We start from the raw sequence: 7,337 nt of genomic DNA, 5'->3' as shown, positions 1-7,337 counted from the left end.
GGCCTTAGACAGGCTGTCTCCACTGCTGCTGCTTTCTGGGCTGGAGGGAGCTAAAGAAAAAGGCAACTTGCAAGTGAAACTGAATGGACAGACCCATTTGCATCGGAAAGAGACTTGAATAATGTAAGAAACAAGGTCTTTTCTATGAAAGGATATAAACAGGACTGCCTCCATTTTAAACTCTAGTGCACTCCAGGCAGCCCCTCCCGAACACACTACTGGAAATGCCTAAATTCTGAGAACATAGCTGCAGACCCAGGACTTTCTGTTCCCCACACCCCCTCCCCTCTCGCTTCTCCTTCCCTTCAGCAACCCTTCAGATGAGCCTCCCCTTGTGTAGCTTAAACTAGCCAACTGTGTTAGATTGCAAGCCTTTGAATTCAGCCAGTGAATTTAAAGGATAGCTGCTCCCCAACTGTTAGGGCTTAAACACTCCCCACACCCTTTCCCTGCCGCTAGGTGCACCTGCTGCCTTGTATCTGAGTGTACTCACACCCTTCTGCAGAAGTAAACTTTAAACTTTCTCAGAAGTCCTCTTTCTTGCTGTCTGAATGTCTTCTTTCCAGCACTAACATTTTTGAGTCTGGGGGCTTATTTCCAACACCAGGTTTGCTGTTTGGGGAGTAAATAAACCAGGCTTGTGTTTTGTTTTGTTTTGTTTTAAGATTTTACTGAGAAAAAGTGAATTTTTAATTATCTTGTGAATCTACTTAGAAAAACACACAAGCAATGTTCACAACTATAAATTTAAACTTTTTGCACTAAAAAAAACCCCCACAAAACAAGGAACACAAAACCACAGGCGTGAACTATAAACCTGTATTAATGATCAACTGGTTTATGGTTAATTCGTAGCAGTAATTCAGTATTTTCCTCCCTGGCAATTGTAATGTTTAACACCAAATGATCTCTCACGGAGGTACTAGTGACAACATTGGCTGCAAGTGTAAGGAGAAGTTTCACACACCCTGTTGCCCACAGCCCGGAACTCACCACACTCAGGAGGTGTGGCTGATGTGGCACGTGTGGATTCCCAGGGCAACAGAAACAAGACAGAGGCACAAGGTCACACGACTTTAATGTAGTGCATTTGTAGCAAAGGCCAGCTTTCATTCCCAGGTATGCTCTTGTCCTGGACTTCAATGTCTTGATTTAGAAGATGCAGATGTTATTGCCTGAATTTTTTTTTTCTTTGGTACTAGGGTTTGAACTCAGGACCTTGTGGTTGCCAGGCAGGCCAGGCACCACTGAGCTAAATCCTCGGCCTAAATATTATTCTATACGTTTCCATCAGTGTCAGGAAAACACTTTAAGTTGCTACTTAATTTACACCATAATTACTGGGTTGCAGTTTTAGCTCATTGGCAATTTTGGAAGCAATACTTTTGAAAGCTATGGATGTCCCTGATATCTGCTTAAAGAGATGCCATTCGGAGGCAGTCTCTGCAGCTTACAGAATTCCATTTCCCACTGCACCAGGTTCTCAGCCGTGTGCCCGTCTCTGTGGATGCAGAGGAGCAGGAAGCACTCCCTCCGCTCCTAGGCGCAGTTATTGGCATCCAGAACTTTGTGGATCTCCCACATCATGTCACTGAGATCCATGGAACTAGTGGTTTTCATGCTCCAGGTGAAGTGCAGGAAGCAAGGTTTTGCTTCTTTAATTTCATCTTTTTGCTAGGCAGACACATTTCGACACCTTGTGAGTTTTGAAGTTAATTTACTACAAAGATTAGTGGAGCCTCAACTTTGAGTCTGGGACATTAGTGTGGTTTTGTGGGATAGCCTGGGCAAGGCAGGTGGCCCATTGTATGTTATAGTTCGCCGCTCCCTGGAGTTGGCCATGCAAAGTGCTACAACCAGCAGTGCTTCAGGGGAAGTGGATTAGATCTCAGGTGGCTGCACTGCTAATACTGTGAGTTGAAGCAACTGGAGTTCTCTGATCAGGAACAGTGCATTCTCCTGGCCATTCTGAATCACTGAGTGTGTCTGTAGTAGTTATCTCACTGCAAATGTAAGTGTTTCACTTTATCATTCCACCAGATGCTATGTTGCTACCGGGGACAGCAGGGCTTTTCTTGCGCTCATGAATATCTGCCTTGTTGCGATTACTTGTGTACCAGGGGCCAGGGATTTAGCTCAATGGTTCTGCCACCTGCCTTGCAAGCCCAAGGTCCAGATTTCAATCCCCGATACCAAAAAAAAAAAAATTGCTGCAACTTGTGTTCCCAAGCGTGGGGCTGGCTGGAGTGATTCCCTTTCCTCCCACAGCACGGCTGCTAGATTTCCAGGAGGGGAATGCCATCTCCCTTGAGGTCACTGTCTGCAGTACTGGTCTGACTCCTCTGTGGAGATGCAACTGAAGGAATAGCGGGCCCAGCATGGTCACTGTACCACCTCTGCCTCTGGCTGGAAGAAACCCTTCTCTGCACTTTGTGAGGAGGAGACTGCCGATAAGGTTGCTGAGGTCACTGCTTGGCCACACCTTAGCAAGCAAAAGGTTGCTGCTAGAACTGGGGTCACAACAACAAATATGTAGCTGTGATTTCATCATACTTCATTTTACTAAGAGATTCTTGAATTTCATTCTTGTGAATATCCCATTCCCACCACGATATATCCATTCTTTTTTTTTTTTTTTTTTCCGTACCGGGGATCGAACTCTGGTCCTTGCGCTTGCGCAGCAGCCGGCGAAACCACTGAGCTAAATCCCCGGCCCCATGATATCCATTCTTTTCTGGTCTGAATGTTTAGTGCTGGTTCAATGAATGGTTTACGTTCATCTTCCTCATGCCCTCCATTGATCCACCTGTCCTTCATGATTTTTGGTGGCCACACTTAATTAGGTTTAGCACCAGGAAGCTTTTGAGAAGGTTTTCACAGTGTGTGGATGTGTAGAAAGGAATTCTGTATTTCCCTCTTAATACTCTATCTCTTAGTTCCTTTAGATTTTGTCCATTGAAGGGTAGTGAGTGACCCACTGACTAGCGTGCAGAGAATGACTCCGAGACTGCACTGTCAACCTCCAGCCGGACATACTTCTTGCCCTGGAAGAGCTCTGGGCCTACATGTGAAGGAGGACTACCACAAAACATGTCTAGTTTATTGCCAACAGTAAGTTCATTGCTAAAACCAAAATCTGCTATTTTAATGTTCAGATCAGCATCTAACAATAGATTTTCAGCCTTGAGGTCTCTGTGAATGATCAGTTTTTGGTGGCAATATCGCACTAAAGACTCAATCTGTTTAAATTTAGCTTCTCTGGGCCGGGGATTTAGCTCAGTGGTTTCACCGCCTGCTGGGCAAGCGAAAGGACCCAAGTTCGATCCCCGGTACCAAAACACAAAACAAACAAACCAAAAAAACCACAGGCCCAGAGATCCAAAAAAATCTTCTGTTTTAATTTAGCTTCTTTTTCCTTCATCCTTCCATGTGCAACCAAACAGTCAAATACTTCACCTCCACTTGCATATCCCATGATTAAGTAGAGCATCTTTTCAGTTTCAATGACTTCAAACAACTCCACTGTTCGGATGATTTAAAATCTGCATTATTCTTACTTCTCTGAAGAGCTTCTGTAGACTTGTTGGACTCAACTGCATTTTGTCAATTATTTTTATGGCAACTTCTCTGCCTGTGAGGATGTGTCTCGCCAATTTCACTTTTGCAAAGTTCCCCTTGCCGATTGTTTTCAACAGTCTGTAGTTTCCTGTGTGAGGCTGTTCATCTGCGCAGGAAGCTACACCGAGCTCCAGAGCACCCAGTGCAGGAGGTAACTTCTTGTCCCATCTCCATGTGAAGTGTGGTTTTCAGCGTCTCGTTCATTCACAGTGGGCAACGGGGTCCTCGTGGACATCTTAGTGCGCTTTAATTCTGCACGTTTCGAGGGCGAAATCGGAAGCGCCTGGCCCTGGGCGGCCTGCGGGCAGCGGGGCTCTCTTTAGATCCCGGGCCTGGCCCAGGCTGCGTCCCCCTGGGCCCCCGGACTCAATCTCCCCCTGCCCAGGCTGCCGCGCGGTCCATGGGGAGCCGGGCGGGGGCGGGTCGGGGCTGCCTGGTGTCCCTGAGCCTCAGGGCTCCCCGCAGGCGGAACCTCTCCCTTCAGCCACCCCTAGGGTGCAGAGCTCAGGCCTGGGGCCTGAGAGGCACCGGAGGATGTTGAGGAGGTGGAGCTCGAGACAGCCCTCCCAGGGCTGCAGGCGCCCACCACGGAAGGGGCCGAGGAGAAAGTGCCTGCACCCGGCTGCTTTCCTCTCTGAGGCTCGCTTTCCACCCTGCGCAACACCACTGCTGCCCCGCCCTTGTGTTCTGAAGCTGCAGTTTTTCTTTTAAAGTACAATTTTAAATCCTTGATTTCCTGTTCTCCTTTCTACCTAATTTTATTTCTTCTACCTCAAAATTACCTCAGTAACAATGCACTTTCAGGACTCCTCCTGTCTCTCAGGAGCTATTTCTATTCCCCGGTGACCCTTTCTACTCTTAACGTCCTTTGTCCTTGGGAATCCATTCTTCGATTTCAGGAGACAGGAACTCACATTTGACATCTGGTAGTTTGTGTCCGTAGGAGGCAGCCTCCTGTCATCCTCCAGGGCTGTCTGTTCCCTGCCAATACTACGACTGCAGGAACCAACTTTAAAATGGTCCTTCAGAAGTAACTTCTACAGAAATGGTAAAGCTGAGAAAATAGATTTGGAAACAAAACCCACACTAACCAGGGCCAGGGATTTAGCTCAGTGGTTTTGCTGCCTGCTGGGCAAGCGCAAGGACCCGAGTTCGATCCCTGGTACCAAAAAAAACAACAAACAAACAAAACCCCATACTAACCAGAGAGAGGAACAGCCACAGCAGGCCTGAGGAGACAAGGTGTCAGACATCTCTCCAACCACACACTGTGGGGGAAGGTGGTTTTGTTGCCAGAGATCCTTAGTACTACCAGGCTCCAAGGGAGCCAGGAGTATGGGTCTGAACATGCCCACCCACCTACCAACGTGCCCTGGTGCCACCCCACACATCATGTTACTGGCTGCCCTCCCTGTCACGTCCATGCATGCAAACAGAGGACAACAATGAAACACACACAGTGGGGTGAGGTTTCTGAAGGTGCTCTCAGAGCCTGCTTGAGCACAGGCCTGGGCTAGCAAAGGCCACTGAGAAGCCATCCCTGCCCCAGAACTGGCCAGCAGGACTATGGATGGAGCAGATGTGTAACCCAGGAAGGGATCCCTACAGACAGCAGCAAGGATGGTGCCTGAGAAAATGGAAGGAGCTGCTTTACTCAAACAGGAGACTAGGGAGGAAGAGGCAGGTTCGAGTCCAATTTCTTTTCTGGATGTGCTGATCTGAGAGGCCCACGGGACAGACCCTCCCTGTTCCAGCAGCAGCCTGGCCAAGCCCCCCTATCCTCAGCCCAGTATTCAAACTCCCAAACCTGGAGGAACAAGAATAAAAAGTGCCCTCACAGTTCAACTTTTCCTTTTCTCAGCAGGTATCCAGGGGATGTGCAGCATCTGCCCCCCCCAATCCTGGGTACACCTGATGGTGCCAGGAAAGCCCCACAGTCCTTGTCAGAGGGGGGTGGGATAAATATTGAAATGTGTGGATACCACCATATTAAGCCAGCTCAGGGGCCAGGGATTTAGCTCAGTGGTGCTGCCGCCTGCTTCAAAAGTGCAAGGTCCTGAGTCAATCCCCAGTACCAAAAAACAAAAACAAAAAAAACAAGCTGCCAGCTCACAAGGTTGTCCATAAATGCAAAAACCCTGTGTCTGAAGATCAGTGGGTGATTGGTAAATAGCACAGGATGGGAGGTGAGCAGAGCCTAAGCCATGGTGGGTGGGGGATAAAAGTGGATGTGAAATGGCAGACAGCTGTCCACTGTTCTGTGCCAGGACATAAGACTCTGGTTCAAGACCCCAGGTTAGTACAGGAGAGTAGGCTAATACTCGATTTCTCACAGCAACATTTCCTATCACCAGCTTTAGTTTAAGATGAAGAATCTGACCAAACAAAAGGATAAAAGTTTTTGGATGTTTCTTGGTGTTGTTTTTGGGTTTTTTGGTTTTTTTGGTTTTTTGGTACCAGGGATTGAACTCAGGTCCTTGAGCTTGTGCAGCAGGTGATGAAACCACTGAGCTAAATCCCCACGGAAACTTTTTTTGTTTTTTGCGGTACCAGGGATTGAACTGAGGACCCTGTGCTTGCAAGGCAGGCAGGGCACCACTGAGCTAAATCCCCGGCTTGTTTTTGTTTTTGAGACAGGGTCTCACTATGTAGTTCAGGCTGGCCTTGAACTCAGTATGTAGTCCAGGTTGGCCTCAAACTCACAGTGATCCTCTTGCCTCAGCCTTCCAAGTGCTGGGATTATAGGCATGTGCCACCACACCCGGCCAAGGATAAAATTTTAAACTGGATGTGGTGGCACCCACCTGTAATCCCAACACCGTGGGAGGCTGAGGCAGAAGGATCAAAAGTTAGACCTTAGCCTGGGCACTTTAGTGACTGACCGAGATCCAGTCTTAAAAAATAAAAGGCTGTGGGCTGGGGGTTTAGCTCAGTGGTTCCAGTGCCGGCCTCACAAGCGCAAGGTCCAGAGTTCGATCCCCGGTACCAAATAAATAAATAAATAAATAGCTGGAAATATAGCTCAGTGAAGGCCCTGGGTTCAATCCCCAGTACCTAAATAAATAAGTAAATAAATTCTAAGTAATAAAAGTCCACAGGCCATGTGTGTAGGTTCAGCTTGGCATGACCACAGCCATAAAAAATCATAGCTGCTTTGAGTGTCCTTGCTCACTTTTTCCCAGTTTCCCAGCAAACCATAAATAAACCATCAGAATGGTATGTGGAGTTTTACAACCAGACCCTGGCACTAGGAATGCACTTGTCTCTTTGATATTAGCTTAAGATAAAGCAGGCACATTCCTCTCAGAGTGAAGTCACTTTTGTCTGGAACAATGCATATGCCCCTCTGTCTGACCCAAATTGTGAGGACCTACTGGTCTTGCTGCTGCCCAGGACCACATTTCTGTCTGTAAGTCCCTAATAAATTGCACTCTGTGCAATCCAGAATGTGTCTGCTTCTTTTCTTTTGTCTCACAGTACATTGGGGCCCGGTTGTAGAACACTGTGCTAAAGGGAAATGCATTCGCTATTCTGCCCCACTTCAGTGACACAGTTCTAGCACAATCTGGGTTAGTGTAGGGACTTAGGATGATGGCACCTGTGGAGTCCCTGCAGGCATAGGCACAGGCACACTGTGGTCACACTCCTAGAGACCTGCTTTCATGGGCAAAACCATATACTGAGGAAAACCACAGCCTGGGCACCAGCTACGCACTGAT

At 47.7% G+C, this 7,337-nt stretch overlaps 2 pseudogenes; both read right to left on the bottom strand.

The window, feature by feature from the left end:
- Positions 1–1,321: 1,321 nt before the first annotated feature.
- On the bottom strand, positions 1,322–2,032 carry LOC147830228 (MAP/microtubule affinity-regulating kinase 3 pseudogene; annotated as a pseudogene).
- Positions 2,033–2,276: 244 nt separating this feature from the next.
- On the bottom strand, positions 2,277–3,853 carry LOC106008391 (MAP/microtubule affinity-regulating kinase 3-like; annotated as a pseudogene).
- Positions 3,854–7,337: the final 3,484 nt, after the last annotated feature.

Source organism: Heterocephalus glaber, unplaced genomic scaffold (genome assembly GCF_053883595.1).
Source record: "Heterocephalus glaber isolate CG9 unplaced genomic scaffold, H.glaber_assembly_v1.0 deba00000281, whole genome shotgun sequence".
Lineage (NCBI taxonomy): Eukaryota > Metazoa > Chordata > Mammalia > Rodentia > Bathyergidae > Heterocephalus > Heterocephalus glaber.
Note: the sequence above shows the minus strand (reverse complement) of the source record. Positions and strands in the feature narration are given on the sequence as shown.